Source organism: Clinocottus analis, unplaced genomic scaffold, assembly GCF_023055335.1.
Source record: "Clinocottus analis isolate CAN_PGR_092001 unplaced genomic scaffold, fCliAna1.0.p SCAF_20, whole genome shotgun sequence".
Taxonomy (NCBI): Eukaryota; Metazoa; Chordata; class Actinopteri; order Perciformes; family Cottidae; genus Clinocottus; species Clinocottus analis.
In genome coordinates, this window is record NW_027175932.1 from 10,779,404 (window position 1) to 10,803,969 (window position 24,566).

Below are 24,566 nucleotides of genomic sequence, written 5' to 3' on the forward strand. Positions count from 1 at the left end.
GTATTCCTTATTTGCTTGGCAGCTCTGGCGGCCACCCACCTGCCCAACTCCAACGTGTAAAACCAACACGAGTGTTTAGTCAGTTAGTCGGAGGGACGGCCAATAAAACCGCGGAAAACAAACAAGACATTTGTAGCTGTGACAGGTTTCAGCGAGGTGACAAGCCCACCAGAGAGACACACTTCAACCCTTTAACGTGTCAACGTGTCGTTCTGAGCTAGAAGGCCGCTGCTTTCATTTGAGTCATCTGGATGTTTCCACAGAAAACACCCAACCTGGTCGTATTCCTTCTTTCAGTTTCCCATTCCCATCTGATGAGGTTATTTCCACCCTGCTGACATTTATCATGACTAAAGAGGACGGTAACAGAAAGCGTAAAGACGTTACAAGCCCAGGGGAGGCCTCCCCTATTATAAAAGGCAGGAAGCTTAAACGACAGGGCATTGTAAAAATGTGCTCTGCTTCTTTCTTTTTTTTTACCTTGCAACAAATTTTTTTACTGCACAGTTAAAACTTTTACAGCAGAGCAACTAATGAAAACTGCCGTCAGGTACTTTTAGATCCCGAGAGAGCGACGGACGACTACCCCCCCCCTCCATCCGCCCCCTTCAAGGTTTTCAAATAGTTCAATCAGTTCAAAACCTGTAACCTGGATGGCTTCCAGCCAATCGCTGAGCAGAAACTCAACCGTCAGCTCCACCTTATTGGACACGCCTGAACACCCTCAGCCTATTAGGAGGGGCGAGCAAACACACAGCAAGCTTGAATTTAAAGGTTATCACACACACACACACACACACACACACACACACACACACACACACACACACACACACACACACACACACACACACACACACACACACACACACACACACACACACACACACATTCTTTCTCCTCGTCTTTCCTTCTCTGTTTGCAATAAAACGGCCTAGGAAACGGCCCAAAACAATCACTTTGTTCAATGAAAAAAGCAGAACATTCTTCCTCATCTTTCTGCTTGTCCTCTCAGCTGTTTCATCTCTCTTTGTGTGCCCATTCTCCAATTAAAACATTTTAGTTTCCCTCAAAAGGAAGCATTGCCCTCCGCAGTAATTCCAACTGTTCTGTTCGGAGGCCAACAAGATGTCAGGGCTCATCTCCCTTTCTCTCCTTTTCTCTCTCACGGCAGCAAGCGCCAACATCAGATCACGTATCAGCAGCTTGCAGACACACTGACAGACATCCTGTATGCTGGAGGAAGAGGGAAATTGCCCCGCGAAATAAATCACACTGGAATTAACCTATAATCAAAGCACCGTCGATCAAAAGAGGTACAGCCAAAACCGACAGAAATGAAAGATACTAGTGAGAGCAGGAAATGTCTCCCGAGCTTCAAACTTTCATTACTACAAACTATTAGACAGCTACAGAATCGACACTATCTTCGCAAACCATTTTTTTTTACCATATAGCCCTGAATAGAATTTTTTTTTTTAAAGTCAAGTAAGATAGCGAAGAAACGCTGGCCACAAAACAGTCTGGCATTTAGGAAATATGGTTACTTGAGTTAGATGAGAAGATAGACATAAATCTCATTTCTGTTTGTCAATCATGAAGCTAGGGCCAGTTAGCTTAGCATAAAGACGGGGAAAAGTGTGGAAACACTTTGTGGAAAGGTTTGAAGTTCAAACAGTTGAAAGACTGAAGAAAGACAGGGTACAGATGGTTTTGGTAACTTGTGGACAGAGCCAGGCTAGCTGTCTCCATCTGTCTTTATGCTAAGCTAACTAGCTCCAGCTTCATATCTCGCAGACAGATATGAGAGCGGTATCAATCGTCTTATTCAACTCTTCAACTCTCTCGAGAAAGCTTATCAGTGCATTTTCCTAAATTATGAAACAGATCCCTTTTAATAATCGCTGTTTCAAGTCAAAGCCATGCCTAAATAGTCAGCAGCGCTAAAAGTTGGATCCAACAACAAATCTGTGGCAAAACTGCCCAGGAAGAGTGAGAAAAACTGTGTCAAGCAGATAGCCGCGTTCAGTTATAACGCTGTTTCACATACTCATAAAGTGTGTGTTTAAATTATTTAGCGTGTTTAGCTTCAACCATGGCACAGTGGATATTTCAAGTGCAAACAAAGGCTAACTAAGGATAGATGATTAACCGCAGGAATGCCAGAAGCAGCAGGTGAGCAGATAAACACAGAGATTCACGTGTTCTCAAAAATAAATCAATTGGCTGCGGATTCCCGCTGTATTTCATGTTGATGAAACAACTTTGTCCACATCAAAAGGGATACAATTCACACAATCTGACAAGGCGGTTTGTGGAGGGGTGACAACGCCACAACGCCAGCTCGTAGCACACGTCCGATCGCGGCCAAGAACACCTTAATCTCGGCCGTACATCAAAATCGACGAAGAGTCGTGATTCTGTTCTCCGGCCTCTGGAGAGCCGGCACTCATCTGCTCGCTCATATCTGGAAGCACTCAGCGAAAGATCCCTCTCATCTCCTCCAGCGAGCCGCCGCTCGTATTTTCTCCTCAAGGAATGCCCGTCTGTCCGTTTTGATTAAAGCGTCGAGGACAGACGGGGCGAAGCTTTGAACACTCACACAGACACGCGGCGATAAACTTGACGGACGTGCACACCGCCGGGCGGTCGGATCGGCGCGAAAAGGGAGGGAAGCTCTGGCCCGGAGACGTCGAGAGGAGGGGGATGATATAGTGTATGTTATTTAATACGCAGTGTGAGTATGGATAAAACAGCAATAAAGAACCGGGGGGAGAGAACCGGGGGGGTTGCGCAGTGTGTGTGTTTCATCATTGTGTCAGGGTTTCATAGTGTGTGTGCATGTGTGACCATATATCATCAAGCCTGAACACACATATACACATGAACACACAGCTGTCGCAGTCTTATCCTCCCTCCCGACACCTCCAGCTCTTCAGGGGGTCCAAATCAAGCCAAAGACCTCTTCTTTCTGTCTTTTCCGCTCCTCCTCCTCCAACTGTGGTGACCACACTAGTGGGATTAGCTCTCCCTCATTCTGTCTTCGAGCCGTCATAGAGCAACACACACACACACACAAAAAAAAGTGGCAGCAGGCGCACAAAAGACTCCTTTCACCCCAGCAGTGAGCAGTGGAAGTGGGTAGGGGCCGCGGGTGAGGAGGTCTGGGTGAGCGCGCCGGGGTTGTCAGAAGGATAACATCCCGGAGAACAGGTGGGATTACACGCAGACACACTGACGGAACCGGGACCGGGGATTGAGTCCATGAGAACAGATGAGGATGAAGCCTCTGTGTCTCACAAAGTCCCAACACATGTAGAAAAGGTTTTTTTGGAGAGCACTATGATTGAACGAGTTCAACCATATCAAGTGCGGCATATTTGTGGAATTGTCTTATTTTAACAAGCCTTATTGAAGGAGAGGACTCTGCCTTAGGCCGTGTTCAGATAGACACCAGAGTAAGCTGTTCAGATGAATGGGTTATGCTAACCCTGAACCCTTCATTTGAATGGGGGACAGCTGCGTCGGCTTAGCGGGGGCGCTAACAATGCAAAATCATCTGCAAAAACTGAACTTGGCCTCCCGTTTGCCACAACTAAATGCTGCATCACCCTGCGAGGTCAATAAAATAGATTAGCGACGTAGCAAAAGCACAATGTGAGCAGCAGCTACAGCATGTTGGAACTAAGACGGGGCGATATGGAGAAAATCCAATATCATGATATTTGCGACCAAACACTAAGTTGGTTCGTGCTTTTCCAAAATATACATGCAATGATATTTTGAGAGTAATGGGGATATACTGACTAATTTGAAATAATAGAACAGCTTGAACAGTCTGGTTTAGTTCAGAAACGTACATCGCTTTACTGCATTGCAGCCGAACCAGGAACACTTAAGCTATATGAAGATATAGTGACATCCATAATCTAAGATGATATCTAGTTTTATAGCAGCAATATAGCAATTATAGCAATATAATATTGATATATTGCCATGCTCGAGCCAAAGGTTCTGCTCTTATGTCAGACAACAATAGTTTGTGAATCTAAAAAGAGTCTTGAGATGCAGTTAAAGGATACGTGAAGGCACAAGCCGTGACACTGCCAGTGTAGAACGCTATGTAGTGTACAATTAAGCTATATCGAGATGTTCCATCGGACAATACATGGCTGAAACACATCTTGTATAGGCAAAACATCAACACACTGCAATAACGTGAAACCTTTGGCTTGGCGCACGAGGGAGTTCAGAAGCCTGCGCCGCCGTATCCACTTCTCCACCACCTCCACCTTCAAGCAGAATGGACTTTCACAAGCCGCTCCACAAGTGCCCTTAGTGGCTGCGCTTAAGCGGAGCACTCGGGGGCATCGAGTGCCAGGCCAAGAACCGACCCGGCTAGAATATCTATGTCCCATTTAGGATCTCTGGGAGAGAGCGGGTGAAGAGAATGGGAGCCCTGTTCCTGCACAGACAAAGCTAAACGAGCCCGGATGAGGAGGCCAGACAATGCAAAACGAGCCCAAATGAACGCCGGGCTTGTGTTGTTGCCTGAGGGTCGCCCGGTATCACGGCACCTGTTAGCTCATCGCCTTGCTAGAGTATTGCCAAAGAAGGTAATTCATCACGGGGATACGACAGAGACCCTTGATCGGCAAAGTGCAGATGTGGACATGACACTGAAAGCGGAGACGTATGGTTGGGGGAGGGGGAAAAGACATCGGGCTTGTTGTTGTGACAAGGTTTCTGTGGATAGAATCAGCAGCTGGTACAGAGAACATCACATTCTGCTGTTAACAAGCTTGCGAAGACGCCCTCGGGACACAGAGAAGTAGGAATGGGAGGCGAGCGAGCGGGGAGGCATTAAACCTAACCTGTGTAAATCATTTAGAAATGTCTTTGTCCACTAAATAATCAGCCGAGCGCCGTGCGACGCTCGCTCGGCTCACACCAACTCGATTTGAACATTTCAGAGCATAACACCAGTTGTGCTGCGCAGCACCGGGCCTAACGGAGCACGATGGAGCACCATTAGCTCTCTAAATGCGCGGGCGCTATCAAATCACTTGCAGCGCTGCGTTCAGGATTGATTTCAAAACCCTGTTAAATCCAGCTGCTCCGCTAAGTCTTTTAGCCGCCGTCCCCTCTCCCTCCCGAGTCGACTAATCACGTTAAAACCCTCCACTTCTTCGTATTAGGTTACAGCTCCCAGGTGTCATCTGGCTCTGTTTTCACGAGTTGATGAGGAGAGAGAAACATCTCGCCTTTAGGCAAAGATGTGGGTCAGTTTGTACCCCACACAGTCTGAAGGCCAATTAAAGGGGACAGAAAAACGATCCCGGAGCTGCTTTTCTGTCTCTCTTCTGACAACTCAAGGACGGTTTATTAGTATTGTGAAATGTAATTTAAACGTCTCTTTTAATCCGTCATTCTGTATCTCTCCAGGATGTAGCGCTACAAGTGTCCACACATGTCTGGAGGTATATGTCTTTTTTAAAAGGTGAATGTCGTATTTTTTTATCATGCCTCTGAAGTAGGAAAGAAAGACATGTAAAAGAGCGGAAGGGTTGAACTCCGGGGCAAGTCAGAGCGTGTCCTGTCATCCCCTCTGGTAGGTAGCCATTAGCCCTTGACATCATGCAAAGACAATGAGATCATCATGAGCTGTCAGAGGGTTTCCGGCGGTCCGTGGATTATCTTTGAGAGTATGCAGTTTATGATTTGTGGAAAGAGACATCGCTGTGCAGTTCTTCACATGTATTTATTTGGCACTTGGAGCCATATCGTCTCATTGTGTTAGAGAGAAAGACATCTCTACAGCTGACGTCTGCAAAACCACAACACAACAGCAACAAAACTATCTTAATAAATAGCACTACAAGTATATATTTGGGATTTTTAGGTAAACATGTACATTATTCTGATGATTTTGGGGACTGTGAAAGAAGGGATAAGTCATCTATTTAAGGATTTTAGCTAGTTTATAAATTTACACAAAAGCAAGATACAAAACAAAAAACACAAAAAGTGCAGTGCAAGAGAGATTTCAAACCAAAAAACTATTAAAAATCTATATTTTTGACACAGAAAAAGGTCATGTCATCATCTAGGCCTCGTTTTCATGCTGCTCCTCTTTGTTTGTAATTTTGAATGTCATATAAAAGGTTAAAAGGTCAAGTGAGACACATTGAGACAGTCGGTGCACACAGTCATGTGCATGGAGGGTGTTTAGAGTCAGGTGCACACAAACACCTCCACGCACATTGATACCTGAGCAGGATAGCTGGTGTCAACGAGTGTATCACCATGGTGAGTCCTTTCAGAGTGTGTGTGTGTGTGTGTGTGTGTGTGTGTGTGTGTGTGTGTGTGTGTCTGACTAAATAGTATTAGCACTATTAGATCTTTTTAAAGTCCTTATTCAAGAGATCACAAGAGTCAAATGGGCCATTCTCTATTTCTTGAGAGAATCACTCAACTATAGCCAGGAATGCACACACACACACGCACACGCACACACACACACACACACAGCCTAGTCAAGCCCTGCTGCTCTACACACAGTGTTCCCAGACACAACATTTCCATTTCCAACTGCCCATACAAACAAACACGAGTGTGTGCACGCGTAAACAAATGTACAAACGCCAATCGCGCCGTCACAACATATGGACACACTGCTCCTCCCCTCGCTCTCTGCAGCATTGATCCCGTTGGATAAGCGAACAGTGGACAAATAGTTGGTTCGGTGGAGGCGCACACTGATCAAAAGCCTCCTGGCCGGTCGGCCCGCACCGCTCTCTTAAGAGCTACCCAGCCATGAATGGCCTAATAGGACCAGAGTATCTGTTACACCAGAGCCAGTCTCTCTCTCTCTCCCTCTCTCTCTCTCTGCTGTTAGCAGCTCACATCCCTCGCTCATCCTGGCCCTTGTTCACACGTATGTATTCCTTTCATTCACTTTTTATGACAGATACTTTATGGCTGTTGTAAAAAAAATCTCCGTTTTATTGCAAAATCTGTTCACGAAAAGCAACAAATCCACTTGAAATCCGTGTGAATACAGAAAACAATACAGTACGTAACAAAATAAACATATTTCGAACATGAATCTAAACTCTGTCGGGTAGTTTCGGTCTTTCTTTCCTCTTCTCTCTCTCCGCCTCATTCCAGCTCTCTACTTTCCTCCCGGTCTTTCTCTCTGAGGAGGTGTCGGGTTGCAGTTATTGTTGGTGCTGGTTACTGATAAAAAGGGTGCCTAGTTACCAGCCAGCGCACGATTGGCTCTTTTCAACAAAGCAGGGCGAAAAAAAAAATGAAAAAAAAAGGGGGTGGGAGGCCAGAAGAGGAGGGCGGGGGTGGTGGAGGGAGGTCGCTCTGGGAAACCGTGAGGCTTGTGTCAATTTAAATAGAGACTCGGGCAAATCTCCAAGTCGCTTGTGTGTGTGTGTTCAAGTGTGTGTGGATGTGTGCGAGCACAGGGTGGTTTTCAGAGGACAAAGCTCGGGAGATACTGACCCTTCCGACACCCCTGAATACCCCACCGACACCTGCTGTATGCCCGCTGAATACCCCCATCCTGCCTCCACCCTGCTGGCATGAAAGTGCCACGCTGCCAAACTCCACCTCCTCACGAGGGCCACGGCCCGCCCGGGTGAAGCGACAACGCTTAATGCTGACATCTTACACATAATATTCACAACGCATGAAAAAGAACGTAATCCAAACTCTACTCACTATAATTTAGAAAAAGGCCTTAAATGTCCTGTCATTCAATTAATGACATGATTGTTTCAGTTCTGCAATAATGTGACAAAACGAACTGTAAGGACGCTATTAAGAGCAAAAAATATGTCATTTGTATTATTCATAATTCTTCTTTCGTATCTGATGACTTAAACTTAAATTAGTTATATATATATATATATATATATATATATATATATATATATATATATATATATATATATATATATATATATGCTCTGACATTGCATTGGTAATATGCCATTGAACCATTGAACCAGCACACAATTGAAAAAGATGTTAAGTGAGGCAAAGAAAATAACTCAAGTTCAACATGCATCCCCTTGTATCCTCTTGGGTTCTCCACTTTTCCACTATTCAAAGAGTAATGATGGTACTATTCTGAGGGAAAACCACACACACCCTCCTCTTGTTTTTGTTTAACTACCCCCCCCCCCCCCCCCCCCTCAGCGAGTAGCGAGGCTGCGAGTTACAAGGTTAACCACTGGATGAAAAGAATACCTGCCATTTCTCATTTTATGTCTGCTGTCATCCCACAAGGCAGGAAAAAAGCACCAAAGAATAGAGTGACTTTTACAAAAGCAGGCTGCTATAATTGTTACTTTCCATTCCTAATTAGCCACGGTAAAAAACTCCCCGACTACTTGGCCCTCTGTTCTCCTGTCGAGTATTTGAGGCCTGGAGGCTTGCTCTTAAGACCTGCTGTCAACTGCAGGAAGTCTAGAGAAACCCTATAAATTCTTAATGTATTAGCCGGAACTTTTATGCTGTCAAGAGGACGAGAAAGCCGACAATTATCTCCAAGACGGCACAGAGAAAATGCCGAGCAGTCAGATTCACGCACCTTGTAAGCTGTCTTTAAAGATGTCTTCTTCTTCGAGCCCAATGTGGGCCTCCCATTTTTATTTTATAAATTAATAAAAGTTGTATTAAAAAGTTGTTTTTTTTTCACTTCAAATTTGTATTCATTTAGATATATTAGCATTATACCTGAATACAAAAATGAGGTTTGTCAGACAGAAAAAAACAACACAAATATCTACACCCCTTTAATTATCTTTTATATTTAATTTTCATATACACAGCCTGCAGTTTCCTGAACACACAAATCCCGCCCGCAAGTACTTGACCCCTCCTCTAATTTGTAATAAAATCACATTTCTCCACGCAGAAATAATTCTCAATTGTATTCACATTCTGCAATTATTTCTCTATGTTGTCGTTCTTAATGCTGGCGGCTGGGTCCGCCATTCCCTCACTTCAGTTTTCCCTCACGTGCAGTAATCCAGCCTAACTGCTCTACTCGTCTCCAAAAGCCGACTGAAGAAACACATAAAACCAGGACGTGTCCTTCATTAGCGTGCCGTATCTGGGGAAGCTGAGATAGCGCTCCAAATGCTTGGCTAATTGCCCTGACAGCATATCAGCTGTTCAGACGCCGGGGGTGAGGGAGTGGGGGGGGGGGGGGGGGGGCTGCTCAGCCGGCCAAACGTTATCTCAATCAATGAGTTCATTCATGAATCCGCTCGGTCCCTAAATCCGGCAGCAGCCAGTCAGATTCACCGATTCATTCATGCATTCGGTCCATCGGTTAGCCGGCCGCCGGACCAGCCGGCCCGATTGAAACAGTCAATACAGACGCAGATGGTCGGGCCCGGCTCACGGCCCACCTGGAGCTGCTGCTGGCGGCCAGCTGCAACCTCTTGATGTTTCTATCCCCCCCTCCTCCCCCTCCTCCTCCTCCTCCTCCTCCTTGTGGCCCCGCGCCGCCACTGATCCAGCCTGGACGGGCCACAACTCAAATACCTCGCTCGCTCTCCCCTCCTCCGTTTGGGTTACCGAAGAGAAAAGTAGAAGAGAAGATTACGGAGGGGAGCTCAGGTGCGCTTCACAAAGACGTTTTTTTTTTTGTGTGTCCGGGTTGTGCAGGCCCTTACTGGGTTTTACTGGCCCCGGGGCCTTCACCATGTTAATCCCCGAGGTGGTGGTGAGGGGGGGGGGGGGGGGGTGATTCCCTTAAGGTCTGTGTGCTTTTGAGAGAGGGAAATTAACACAGAAACCTGAAGCACAAGTGGAAGAGAGAGGAGGAATCTTTTGCTTTCACAACCAGAAGCCAACAGCAACCGACAACCCTTCAGCGCATCAGCTATAAAAGCGACACTATTTGAGTAGAGCCACGGACATCCCGCCTGCGAGAGACGCCTCTTTGGCGGCCGTGAGTGGACGTGGTCACCGTGAGGGAGGGAGGGGGGGGTTGCAGAGGTAGAGGGTGAGGGCGAGTGGGGAGAAAACAGCGGTGTAACAAAGCGGTACGGTTGAGCGGAGGGGAATAATTCCTTCTCACCGGGAGATTCTTTGAAGTCCAAAAAGAGAGAGAATGTGAGGATAAAAGAAGGGGCGATGCCCCCCCCCACCTCTTTCCTCTCCACACTCCCTTTTCCTTCCTTTCTTCCCCTCCTCCTTAAGTCCCCTCATTTCACTCCCTTCCTCTGAAGATGCATCTATCTCCCTTCAGCTCTTATCACAGCCAGAGCTTCCATCCCCTCAGCCGCTATCTTCCTCCTCCTGCTCCCGTTTTTACTTCGGCCCTTCTTCTTTCCCTCTCTCCCCTCGTCTTCTCCCCCCAGAGGGTCAGTTAAATGTCAATGCATTGTGCTCGGTGACACGGCTGACAAGAATGGTGTGTGATAATGAGTCAGCTTTCAGGAACAGAAAAGGAGGGAGGCAGTGAGACGGATCAGTTTCTCTCAAATACCAGTTTCTTTATGAAGAGTCTCCCCACCTCTGCATTTCAGCTTCTAAATCAGCCAATGACGCTTGTTTGAAGTATGTTTCTGTTATTAACTCTCAACAAAAAAATGCATCAAAGTGGTCAGTAGAGGATACATGGGGGGAAAAAAATTCTTTCCCAGAGATATCTTTCCTTGTCAGAGTTTTCTCCTGGCCAATCCGGCCTTGTCCCGACCTGAACCACCTCTCTCCTGCTTAAAAGGTTATTCTAGCCCGCGCTGGTTTGAATGAAGTGCCCTTAAGTTCATTATCCGGCATCACACACACGCGGCTTTTTGTGTGTGAACCTGCGATGCAATGCTTAGTCTGCAGGAACGCTAATGAACAATCCCGATTCACTTTTTTTTTTAGCCCGGGTGGTCCCATTGGTCGTCACCGACGCTGACAAATTGACCGCACCCCTCACTGAAAATAAGACGGCAATCACTGTCAGCTCCCCCTGCAAGCCTAATTATTACTTTCTTACGGATATCTTCACATTTTATGTTACAGAACAAAATACTTTTGTTTCCCTCAACATTATATTGCTAACACACACCTATCTATTAACTATCTGTCTGTCTGTTCTGTCATTTCGTACACGCTAAAGGCGAAAGAAATCACAGATCACTGTCTCGCCGCGGCCCTCCTCTCATACAGGGGGATTTATCAGGGCGGGGAAACCGTGAATTATGACTTCAGCTCAACCTGCAGGTACACGCCGCAACATCACACAGCTACAGTCCACCCCCGGAGAGACTAATTTTACTGGGCTCACGAGTTGCGCTCTCAGCACTCAGTCACAAATACAGAATCTCTATTAAAAAAACGTTTTTGGAAGTTTTGTGGCTGTGTTTTGACACGTTTTGATGCTATAAACGGGATGGGAAAGAGAGAAAGAGCCGGGTTACTATATATACTATAGTGCGCGCGTGTGTGTGTGTGTGTGTGTGTGTGTGTGTGTGTGTGTGTGTGTGTGTGTGTGTGTGAGAATACTGCTGACAGGAGAGGGAGGGTGTCAATGTTGTAGTGGGCACCTCAGACATTTCTACAGGGCAAGTTGCTCCCTTTAATGTTTTTCGTGTGTGTTTGAAAGTCAAGCCACACTGTGCACAAGCCCTACAGCAAACACACACACACACACACACACACACACACACACACACTTATACTGTAGTCAAATTATAAAGGTGTTTCTTGCTTTTGCTCGCAGGTTAAGTCATTCCTGTGGCGCAGGCTGGAATGCGAAGGCTTTTAAGTAGGAAGAGAAGTGACTTCAAGTAAGACACTAATGCCAAAGTGTGTGTATGTGTGTCAGCAGAGAGAGAGAGTGTGTGTGTGTGTGTTCTCTATTGATCTATTGATCCTGCATCTTGCTCCACCTCACCAGATGTGGTCTAATCCTGGTGGGAGGTCTATAGTTTTCCTGAGAAAAGCAGAGAATGATGATGATAAGAGTGTGTCGTTGTATGTGTGTGTCTATAGGTGTGTGTGTCCTTAGTTAAGCATGCTAACATATGCTCATAATCACTCAACACAACGTCTAGCTGCAGCTGATTAAATGGAATTAGTTTTACAAGCATTTGGTCAGAAACCAAAGGATTGGACAAATAGATAAAAGAGAGATCTGTTGATGTACAAGCGGACCAAAGTCAGCAGGATTCATCCTCTGGGGACCATGAACTCACACTTCACAACGTGTGAAATAGCCATGGAGGGAGAGAATAAGAGACATTGACAAGGGATCAAAAGTGTAGAAGTATTTGCATTTCATATAGACTCCACTTACGCGATGCCAGAGGTGCACCAGCCGCGGCTGCTGTCATCACTTTGGTAATAACAGACCATTTCCACTTTATCGGCCCCCACTGACGGAGTGACTGCACAGAGCAGGTATGGATGGGAATACAAGGCCGACTGTTTATACATCTGCACGTGTATAAATGTGTGTGTGTGTGGCAAAGGTGGATCATCCCAGCTGTGAACCAAGTTGCCCTGAAGCCAAACCACAGCTAACCACAGCTCACCTCTCCCAATTTGCGGATGCTGCCTCACACGACTCACAAGCCTCGACTCACATCAGTTTGTCCTCTCGGCCCAAACCACGTGCAACTCTGCAGATATGGACGTCTGTCTTTTGTTAACATGCAGTGCTGCATTTACACCAATCCTTCCCTCCTTCCTATAGGGAGCGGCAGGCAGCTATTCTCCATCGCCCAGAGGCATGTACACATGTATAGGTGTGTGTCTCTGGCGTGGTGAATGTGTTGGAGAGCAGCAGGATGCCCGGCACGGGGAGCCAGCTGTCGTCCCCGGAGACCCTTCAGTGAGTTAAACTGGAAGCAGCCGACTGTGGAGCCCAAACAACTCGTTCCTCACCTCACACGCAGGGCCGAGCTCGGAGGGGCTTCTCTTGGGGCCCCGTGGCATCACAGCTTCAACCCCCCCCACCCAGGCCACAAGCCACGTGTGGTATCAGATGTATGGTATGGAATACCTGAGAGCCCAGTCGAATGCGTACATGAAGCCCTCAGGATCCATGTTGCATACATACACGAGCGAGGGGCCTCCAGAAATGTGGGACTCTTGATCCTGCGAATAACCATCATCGCCTGCTGTCGGCATGGGAGCGCAGACTTTACCGAAGGCTTGTAAAGAGTTTAGAAGAATGGGATGGATAAGTGAACGAGTAGCTCGCAAACTGGGGAAATAAATACATATTTACTTCATGATCTGCTCTCTTTGTGTTGGATCTAAGTGCAAACTCCAACAGTTTTGAAAATAGGCGCCTGTTTTTCTAAAGGAGTTCACAGAGAAAACACAATTATGTTCCTGGGGGAAACATTCAAAAGCTAACGGCAGGGCTAAAAATAGAGGTTTCAAACTGGATCCTCAGTGTCACGCACCACTTCTGTCCCAAAGAAATGTGCTAAAAGTACTCCACGTCCCTCTGATCCCTGTAATAAAAGGTTCCCATTGAACCTCCAAATTGAAACGCCCCGTCCTGTGAGCCCATTGTAACCTGCGTGACTCTTGACACGTTGAGACAATCACCTCACACAAACAAGACAAAGCTGCCGGCTGGGCTGAGAGCTGGCTGCAGAAGGGCCATCAGCATTTGAAGACACACACAGACACTTTTGACATGTTAAAACTGAGCCTTTTCCTCACCTGTGCCTTTCATGTGAAAGCATCTTATGGGTAAGAGTATTCTTAATATAGAGGAAGACAAGGAAGAGAACAGGATTGGTAACTGGATGAAAACATACAAATGAAGGCCGGACTCCTGACCGCCAGCTCTGTGAGCTGCTGATGGTCTGTGGGCTGAATCTCCGGCTGGATCTCTTATTAAGATCAACATGAATTTCCTCATTCACTGAGACACAAGCTGTAAATCATTATTTCAGTCCAACCATCAAGCGTTCCTGTTCGGTTAGAGTTTAAATACGTAATCCATGAGTGCAACAAATACATCAGATACGGGAATGATTGATGATAACTATGTCAACGATCAAGCCCGTTACATTGAACAGAACCGTCAACAATTATAAATGGAAATATTGCATGCTGAATGAATGAGCAAATATTAGCTTTGAAAGATAGCGAACGCTGACTCAGCACACAGTTCAACATTTGTGTAAATGGAGACCTTTCAGTTCTAGTTAGACTTCGTTAGGTCAAAATTTCAGCCCCTAATTGAGATTATTTGCTTTCTGCCTGATTGATATTGGTAAAATCAAGCAAACGTGTTACAGTATATGAGCAAATAGGACTAGTAATGAAATGTATTCTCATGTTAAGGGATTCCCTGGTTTTGCATTTAAATGTCAATAATCCTAAAATAATATAATAATTCTTATAATAATCCTCATTCAGCCCAGCGACTGAGAGACTACAAACCATGACTTTAACGGACGCATGACACCAACCATGTTAACTTGTTCCACGTCTGAAAAAGGGCGTCTGTTGCTGCATGTTCCCCAATAAAGACCGACGTTATCTGTGGCCAACAGAAGGTGAGACGGACTGACAGTCCAGACGACCCTGCAGCAAGTGGAGGTTTACTCAGATAAGACAAAGGAGCCCTCAGCTGCTAAAATCTAAGCCCTCCACTTTGTCAGTGTGACCCGAGGGAGCACAGGGTGAAGTGACCGTGATCAAAAAAGGTCACGACCCCTTGAACCTGCACCGTCTCATCAGGTCATTTTTTCCCGGCTTGACAGAAAGCAGACGTTAAAACGGGGGCTTTGACTTGTCTTGTTCCTGCGCCTCATCGAGTTGGATTTGAACCCACGGTGCTGCCTGATGGGATTTATCAGAGCATACGGGGTACTAATCCTTCACCGTTACGAGGCTGAGAAGTAAATGTGTCTTTTTCCTCGCAGTCTAGAAATGACTGCACCTAACCAGTACATGCAATAGCTTCACATTTCTTCCTTCAAGGGACTTGGGCCTGCCTTGCCTTGCTGCATTGGGTTCATCTACGAACATGAACGCAGTGGAAAGAGTCTGTTAGGAGCTACATTATCAACATGGAAATTGATTCCGGTAGCCTATCTTCCGTGAAGAGCGTCTGTGGTCGGGCAGTGAGCTTCTCCATTAGTCTCTAAAGCACCAGTACTAGCAGAAGTAGGGTTGACCGACATCCCACTTTGTTGCAGTGCATTAGCATTGACATGAAGTCAAGTGGAGGTCTCTGATGTCACAGAAGTTAAAGCGGCAAAGTGGCATCTCGGGCCGTTTTCTAGCTTTCAACAGAGTCGGAAAGTTTCCCCCTTACAGCTCTTTTCACCGAAGAGACATCAAGAAAAAGAGGAGCTGATTCCTCACATTCACCTTATCTAATACAGACAATAACGCATGCACACAGACCAACAGCTCCTCACTGTAACCCCGGATTTGATTTAATTTAGGCGCTGCAGAAGTGGGCTGCAGCATGTTGGTCATTTTCAAAAGATCACATGGGGTAATCGGAGACAGAGGGAGGCATTGTGGGTCCTTGTCGTGCTCCAGAACGGAGGTGTCAGGAGTGATGCTGGACATCATTCAACAGTGATGAAGATGAGGAAGGCATCGAGTCCAGTTTTCCTTTAAACATACAGACTCACTAAGTTAATTAGTCTTCGCAAAACTGACAGGATTGTTTGGATTTATGTTGTGGACCATCTAAAACTGCATGGAATCACGCTGCTTTAAGTTATTGGCATGTCTTTAAATCTGCTTATACCTACATCATAATGGGCTTATTGGAAATGTATCAAATGTATCAAAAATCGGCTTGTGGATTATAAATGATGAAGCTGATACTTTGATACACGTGTAACTGAAGACATGTCTGGAGGGAGAGGCTGTTTTTGTTTGTGCGCCGTATAAAAGGTGGAAGGGATCTTTGTGTGAAACTTGGCCTCAACACTCCGGAGGAAGAGGTCGGCCGCTGCATTAAAAGTCCATGGTTTGAGTGCGTGTGTGTGTGTGTGTGTGTGTGTGTGAGTTGGATCATGTGTGTGACAGATAGAAGGGTAACAACTGCATGTGCATGTGCAAGTGAAAATGCATGCTTATATACAAGTTATGGATGTGTTTTTGTGTGTATCTGTATGTGTCACCCATCCAAAATGTAACAGGAGGATGTCTCAGTTCAAAGAAGCGTCTTGACATCCTATCAAAAGGCAAAGCAAACCCAATATACCTCGGAGCTCCCTCCGTCTACACCTAGGTATCCGTCTCTCCCTCTCTGTTAAGAGACGAGGCCTGGAGGTGTTGGGTAAATCATACAAAGCTTCAATCCGCTCGCCTTAGTCTGTTCCTTTGAAATGCTTACAGAGGCCTAAGCCGCTCCGCCCGTACGAGCCAAGTGTGACCTAGGGTGTGGGGTTTGCTTCGTCTGGGTTCTTATATGCGTGTGATAATGCAAATACGTTCACACATATTTCCCCTAAAAGCTGTCAAGAGAACGGTGCTGTCAGAGTGGAAAAGAAGCTGTCACGAGGTTGTAAAGTGACACCTGTGATGACAGCAGTTTTGACGGGCGAGGGAGGGGGGTAAGATTATTCACAAACTTTTCCTCTTTCAGGGTTCAAATCTCCTCATGAGAGTAACCATCCAGGCCACCAAAGTGCCCCTGAGCAAGACATTAAATCCTTTTGTGCTTGACCTGGCAGCTCTGTGAGACTGTACTTAGCTGGTCCGAGCTAATTGCTAACATGCTAATAATGACACTGCTAAACTTCTGATGTTTAGCAGACGTGCTCTCTCCAAGCGCACCTCCTTAGATGTGTGTGTCAGCATGCTAAAGGTAGCTAGTTAGCACTGAGAACAAAGTGGCGAGCCAAAGATGCCAAAAAATGTAATTAGTTTTGCAGGTATTTGGTCATAAATCAAAGTATTGGATGAATCATGGCTGTATCTATCCATCTATCTATCTATCTATCTATCTATCTATCTATCTATCTATATATATATATATATATATATATATATATATATATATATATATATATATGTTCTGACAGGAACTGCAGTAATAAATCCACGCGGGGTCTATAGACGCATCAACACCACCTGTAATCTATGCAAAATTGTGACTTCATCAAAAAGATAACATTTGGGGAAAGTCGAGTGCTGTTTGACAGATAGTAAGACAGAAAGGGGCAACAGTTTGAGAGCAAAGCGTGCGTCAACACGTTCCCACACAAGCTATTAACTGTCAGGATTACGCCTGTCACCATCTCCGCCAGCCGTCGCTAAAGGGGGAATGACGGAAAACGGCCACTTCCGTGAACACAATCGGGCATGAAGTCTCTCTGTGGAGTCCAAAGTCAAAGGGGTCGGTGTTAAAGACCCAATCAAGTTTATACGGAAGGTCAATTATGAGACGGTGTCAGCTTTCAGGAAACGCGTTGACAGAAATGCCTATCTAAACTCTTAACTCAAAAAAGGTTTCTAGTCTGCTTAAACCTATTTTTCACAATCATATAGTGTAATTTCTTGTATTAAAGAATATTTTTGTCTATCAATTTATCCAGTAGGGCACCTTTTTTGTTTAGGCCTGGGTGAAGCAATGGGACATGTTGAACAGATAAGCGTCTGTTTGTGCCAGTGAACTCAATCCATTTAAGCCGTTTGACATGTCATCCTAATACCTGCATTGTCAGCGCCAATGCCAAGTCTTAATAGCTGTGAGGACCGTACCCAATGCATCACATGTAGGACGAATACACAGAAAGCAAGGGTTGGTCCTTAGTAATGGCTGAGATATGAAGTTACAGTTCCTGGCAGAAGTAATGACATAGAAAAGGATTAGAGCCGAGGTTGCATGGGACACACTAAAGAGCAAAGTATTGAACTCTTTTTAAATGGACGTGGGATTGTAATAGGCAGAACAGTTTACTTTTGTTCTCCATCTTTTTCTTCTCAACTTCCTGATTCCCCTTGAATATGGATTGAATAGCCAATATTAAATTGGTTAGCAATAGAAAGACAAAGAATTAAATGTAATAATAGATGCATTTTAGGATTGCCATGAGAAGATTGACTCTTACACTGGTACACTAGCTATGAAGGTATAGCCAGTAGCCAGTTAGCTTAGCATAAATACTGGAAACAGAATACACCAACCAGCACCTCTAAAGCGCACTGATTCATGTTTTCGAACTACAGTGTGAAAACAAGTTGTCGAAACCCTTTAACTTGTCAGATCATTTGTAATGAATTGAAGACACAAGTCATGGCACTTTACGTATTTCAGTGCACATAGTACACGCTTCTCTAGAGAACAGCTCCTGATTGCTTTCGGACATGGACTAAATGGTGCTCTAATCTGTTGTTTTTTTTAAGAATAGTTCGACAAGACTGCACCGAGTCAACAGGCCTCAGCTCCTCAGGTTGTCCATCATTGTTGAGGCCCTGACGATGGACACTTGGCTTCCTCTGGCCCTTCGGCCGAGACTGAAGAACAACCTGGACTCCTCAGGACAAAGTCTGGTTTCTAAATGACGCAGCTAAAGGGCAAACTGATTTGAAAGAAACCAGCGAAACACAGAAAACAGATTATGAAACTAAGGCCATGTGTTGACACATGACTTTAGTTCCCACGTGCACCACATAAGTAGATTTGGTACATCAGTTAAAAAAATTTAAAAAATTTAAAAAAAATCGGACCTCATGGCATGCAACCTACACATGACTGGCATTTGAACGCTCATGTCTAAATTTATCCATGTTGCTGTGACAACAAGTGAATGTCATGTCATTCACATGAGACTGCTGCATAACTTGGCCCCAGAGAGGTAAACTAGTACATAAAGATGACATATTTTGTTATTCGTACGATGTAAACTCATCAAAATCAGATATGAGCCACAACAGGCGCCCAGTGGACGGAGGCTCCAACCGTCCCCCCCTATCATGTCCTCTTTCTTCTTCTTTTGCCTTCTTCTCCTTCGCTGTCACACCTGTCATTCACTCTGGCCAGATAGCGGCGCTGGATACACCCTCGGCCCTCGACCCCACCACCACTTAGCATTCCTGCAGCTGGTCACCGCGCATTCGTGACGCATGTAATGTCACACTCGTGAGCCGCCGGCGAGCCGCGATGCTCTCTCCCTGCCTCCTCGGTGAGCCGGGACAAAGGGGAGTACTGTGTCGTCTGACTGAGAGAGAATGAAAAGGAAAAGGGACTGAGAGAGGTGTGTCGAGTTACAATCAAGTACGACCCCTCCACCACCCAAAACCTGTTGGAGTTTGAGTGGGGAAATCACTGTCCTGCAGCATGTAAACGAGAGATAACCCTGCCTCTCTCTCTCTGTGTGTGTGTGTGTGTGTGTGTGTGTGTGTGTGTGTGTGTGTGTGTGTGTGTGTGTGTGTGTGTGTGTGTGTGTGTGAGAGAGACAGAGGGGGACAGTATTATCTGTGGCATCTGTGTGGCAAACCAGATGAAGGCTTTTATCACTAAATAGCACACACACACACACACACACACACACAGTAAAAAACTCATCTATACGCTCACATCACACGTATAATCACACATCGCAAGGGAAAAAGAATACCGCCACTTCCAGCTTGCTAACACACAAAGCATGAGTGTTTGCAAACAAACAACCCCCGCAGCACGCACACTTGCATGCTGGGAAGACGCCTCGCTTTCTAGCCCGAGTGACGCGAACAGCAGCGGCGCTCAGAGAGATTTCCTGCTGGAAGCCAGACACAGATCGTGATAAAAGCAGCACGTGGATTCAGCGTGTGGGAGGAAAGATGGCTCCAGCAGCCTCAGCTGGACAGATTTGGGAGATTTAGACAATGCCGCCAGGAATAAAGAATTAAACAATGAAACCTAACTTATTCTAGCATCTTTCCAGTCAAACAAAGTCATTTTCCCCTGCGAGGTAAAGAGAGCCGTTTGCCCCCAACCTATCCCACAATCCCCTCCTCCTCCTCCTCCTCCTCCTTCTCCTCGCAGGCGGTGACGGCATCGGCAGACAGCCTCAGATCCTGAAACGTCCCTCTTCTCCTCTCTAGCCTGTAATTGAGCGTTCAGACATCAGTGGAGTCAAACAGTGACCGGCCCTGATCCCTCTGGTATTTACACTTCAAACTCCGGCCTCCGGCCCGGAGGCACACATGCACACACACAGACCCAAAACATTAAAGCCCACGGTGGATGTACGAGATTAAGCGCGAATGCGATTCCTTCTTTTCCCCTCGCTCGTCGAACACACAAAAACAGAGACATGGAGACGAGAGCACGGTCGTTACACCTGTAAGGGTCCTCCGCTCCGTCGGCTGGTGAACGGCATGCAAAGAGATAGATATACGGGCACAGAGGCTTGCAGACAGACATGTGATCAGACAGAGAAAGAGAGAAGGACAGTAATCTAATACATTTCTGTAACCACTAAGGATAGATTTAGCTTCAGCAGCTCATGGTCAAGCAAAAGGTGCACTCTTTGGAATAGTGAAGAGACACGGGGGCGAGACAGTGACTCAGAGGAAAGAGCAGTGAGATAGGAGCAGCAGGGAGGACACGGAGGGGAATGTGGAGAGGGGCGCAGTTTAAAGCCAGGGTTGTGCGATATCTTAGGAATGAATGGGATCTCCCAATATCAGTTACCGAGAGTGCCGAGCCCGGGAATGGCAGCATGTCTCACACACATACTGCAGGAAAACATACGAGCTGCTGCAGACAGGACTGAAGCACTCAGGCTCCATCCATGCAGACTGCAGCTGTTTGAAAGGACTGCGCCACACACACACACACACACACACACACACACACACACACACACGTTATTGTGGTTATTCCACTTTACATCTGTTGATTTTGACTTCAGCAACCATTGATAGCATCTCAGAGCCACGTAGACAAGATCTTCTTTCCACACATGACCCCTCCTCCTCCTCCTCGTCCTCCTTCTCCTCCTCCTCCTCCTCTCTCTCTCTCTCTTTTTGTCCCATCCATCAGATTGGGAGGTCATAAGTCATGTGTAGAAGAGATCAGGGTCACTTCTCTCCGCTGAGCGTGTGTGTAAAACCCCATGTCCTGCTTTGATCTCACAGGTGAGAGGTCACGCGTGTCATCGCCGCCACGCCCCAGCTCAAGGGAGGAGTCGCTTCTCGCTTGTTGGAACATCGAACGGATAACGGTTACCCGGGGGGGGAAAGACGGTAAAAAAAACCTGGAACAGGAGGATGTTTGTCCCCTGACTCACGGCGGGAGTCGTTTGTCTTTCCTAATGTGCGTTCTTGTTCGTGGCCAAATGAGGATTTGAAACCAAAAGAAAGCCAAAGACAAGGAATAGATGCAGAACAGAGGAAGAAAACTTCATCAGGTGATGATGATGAAAGAAAAGCCGCAAAATTCGTACAGATGGCAACGCATCACGCCAAGTACGCCACAGTGCATTGCGCAAGAGCAACTGCGCCTCCCAACGAAGAGACAGCTCCACTTGTCTTTCCTTATAAATAAAGTGGTTTTCACAGGAATGCTTTTAAGTGGAAGGTCAGTGGGTGCGCGCATAAAACAGGCACAAAGCTAAGGCTCTTGTGTCACAGCAGGAATCTAATTATGTGTATTGAAAGGGGAAGAAGGAAGCAGAGAAATTGTGAGTTGGAGGGGGTGGGCGGCCGAGAACAGAAAGGTAAAAAAAAAAAAAAAAAGCTGAGCTATGCAACTCCTCGAACGGGATTAAGAGCCAAACCAAAGGCATGGAAGCTCAGTGATAAAGTCCCAATGGGGGGAAAAGAGGGAGGAGGACTGTGTGTGTGTGTGTGTGTGTGTGTGTGTGTGTGTGTGTGTGTGTGTGTGTGTGTGTGTGTGTGTGTGTGTGTGTGTGTGTGTGTGTGTGTGCACACACATGTGTGTGCACACATGTGTGTGCGTGTAGCGGCATGCATCCCGCTCACCGTGGTTCAGGTAAAAGATCAGAGCGCCGAGGTGGAAAAAGACGCTGCAGCATCAATCACGTCTAATCGTTTAGGTGGGATCTGCTTCGCTGTATCATTGAATGATATAACACCACTCCACCTATAGCCAGTTGCTGCGAGCTTTAGCTTCACGCCGTTGTGAACCCCACCTGTCGGGTGGAAAATTTCCCGGGGAGAAAGTAAAAGAAAAATTCCAGTGCACTTGAGGCGATATCAGGAAGCAGCGAGCGTTGGTTGGAGCTGATGAAAGAATGTGGCGGTTACATGGGCGACTAAGCAAAATTGCTAATTATCTCGACAGCGGCGGCGTATGAACAACACAAGCCAGCCAAGTGCTGGTGAATCTTGGCATTAGATGATGGATCTGACTGTCAGTTCTGGAAATCAACCAGTTGGACTTGGAGTCTAATTGTGTTGAAACCACCATAACAAATTGGTGAAATGGTGATTTCAAGGGTTTCCTTTGTAGCACTGCGGGCTAATTTTGATGAGTAAGAAATCAGAGACCTGCCGCTGACTGGAGAGCGCTCAGTGATGCCGCGAGAGTTTAGAAAACAGAAGAGAAGGCAAGGATAAAGGAACACTGCGCTGAAATACAACACAACTCCATTATTTGTGGCAGTTCGATATTGACAGACAGAAAAGGTTTTAAGCGAAATTTGACAAGTTGAGATAAGAGCTCTTACAATGAGAACACATAGCCCTTAGATATTGAGCCACACACACACACACCAGCACAGGTGGAGAGGGAGCGAGGACAGATAGTGTTGTGGCTGGCAGAGTGTGTAAAGTGAGTGTATCTCGGGCGAGTTATCAGGGCGTTCTTGTGTTTCAGCAACATTCTCAGGCCTTCTGTTCGCCACAATAAAAGCACCTGTGCACTTCTTGGTTGGCAAGTTCAGGGAGGAGCCTTGATTAAGAGGATGTAAGGAGAATAATGTCCTCCGCAAGCCAAGATGTTCACTGTGATACATCAACAGATCAACACTGGGCAAATGACCAGGAATAATAATCCGGGTCGAGTACAAAGACAAGACAGAGCTAATGCGCTCCGATCCATCTGGACACTCATGGACGGAGGACGCTGACATAATGAGCTGATCATAAGCCAGCCTCTACCGTTTAGTCAGAGTATTACTTGGACCCGGTTCGACTGGGGCCCCGACACGGGCACCAACCGCGCAATAAAACTAAAACATGCCAAAAGAGAATATGGGAGACCATTTGAGCCAGAGGCACAATCGGAGACTTGTCTCTCTTGTTAAAGAGCTATTAGCTCACCAACCCCCCGGGCCTTCCTCTCCCAAGAGCCCGGGGTTGAAAGGTCAAGACAGCAGCGGTAATGGTTACCTAACACTTGACATCAGAGTGAGCGACCCCCCCAAAAAATAGGAGGTGGAGGGTGTTGGACTATGTGCGTTTGTTTAATTGTGAATGAACACATGCTTATTTATGTTTGAGGTCCAATCCTCTTTGGGAGCATTATGAGGTCACTGTTGTCTGGGGGCTGTCAGCTGTTTTGGTCAAACATGAATGCAGTGGCAGTGAATGAGGACTGCAATGCCGGTGACTATTGTCGCTGCCTCCTCGATGCTCCACAGGTCGTCTAGAACGGCAGTAAAGCACTTAGAAAAGGACAGTCGGCCTTTTGTCCTTTTGTAAAGACAGGGCACAAGTGCTTTAGGAAAAACACTGTTGGAGAAAAAAGGGCTAACATCTGGGGTAAGCCTTCCACTGCTCGATGAGCCACGGGGTATAACAATGCAGGTTTAAGTCCAGCTCAAGAATGCTATACTGCTGTCAAAGGGCGAAGTGAAAGGCTCCTGAAATGAAATGATCAAAGAATAATCTGAAAGTTGACCTAAAAAAACACTTGCAAAAAAGTTCAGACTTATTTCTAGCTGTCGAAATGATTAAGAGCGTGGAGTTAAAATAGCCACAAACTTGATGAGATTATATACTGAGAACGTGGGCTTGCAGCAGTGCATCCTGGTCCAGGTCCATATAAGCTCCTTTACGTCCCTACAGTACGTGCGATGTCTGGCATTCCTTGGTTTAAAGAGAGGATGGAACGACACGGAGGGCGAGCTGAGGAGATCTCGCTGTGTTGGGCGCTTTAAGAGATCAACCCACACCGAGAGAGATGGAGAATGAGAAACGTAGAAGAAAAGAAGGTTGAGCAACAGGTGACAAGGTAGTTATTCTGCCTGTTGAACCGCCTGAATAATGTCACTGTGGTTTCTTGCAAAATGTGTGTGTGTGTGTGTGTGTGTGTGTGTGTGTGTGTGTGTGTGTGTGTGTGTGTGTGTGTGTGTGTGTGTGTGTGCTTGACTGTAGCAGTTACCCTGCAAGTTGAGGTGTGAATGTTCAGTGTTTGCATTTGTCTAATCTTTAACTTGAAAGCACAAAGTCTCTTTCTGTAGTGGGGGAGTAAAAATCTCTGCATCTGAAACTATGCTTTCGTTCAAAAATCGCCGTTTGTGCGAGACACCATGCACATCATCGTAAGTTATTCTGGTGAAATCCTGGGAGACATCTTGCCACAAGATGTACATCAATCTCCCTGCAGGGCATACACCCGGCCTTCAGACACTTCAAAGAGTGCAGCC

General features: G+C 46.2%; 1 protein-coding gene across 3 annotated transcripts in view; it reads right to left on the minus strand.

Moving 5' to 3' along the window:
• Nucleotides 1-24,566, minus strand: part of celsr1a (cadherin EGF LAG seven-pass G-type receptor 1a) — an 81,152-nt gene that overhangs the window by 52,528 nt on the left and 4,058 nt on the right. The gene's annotated exons all lie outside the window — the stretch shown is intronic.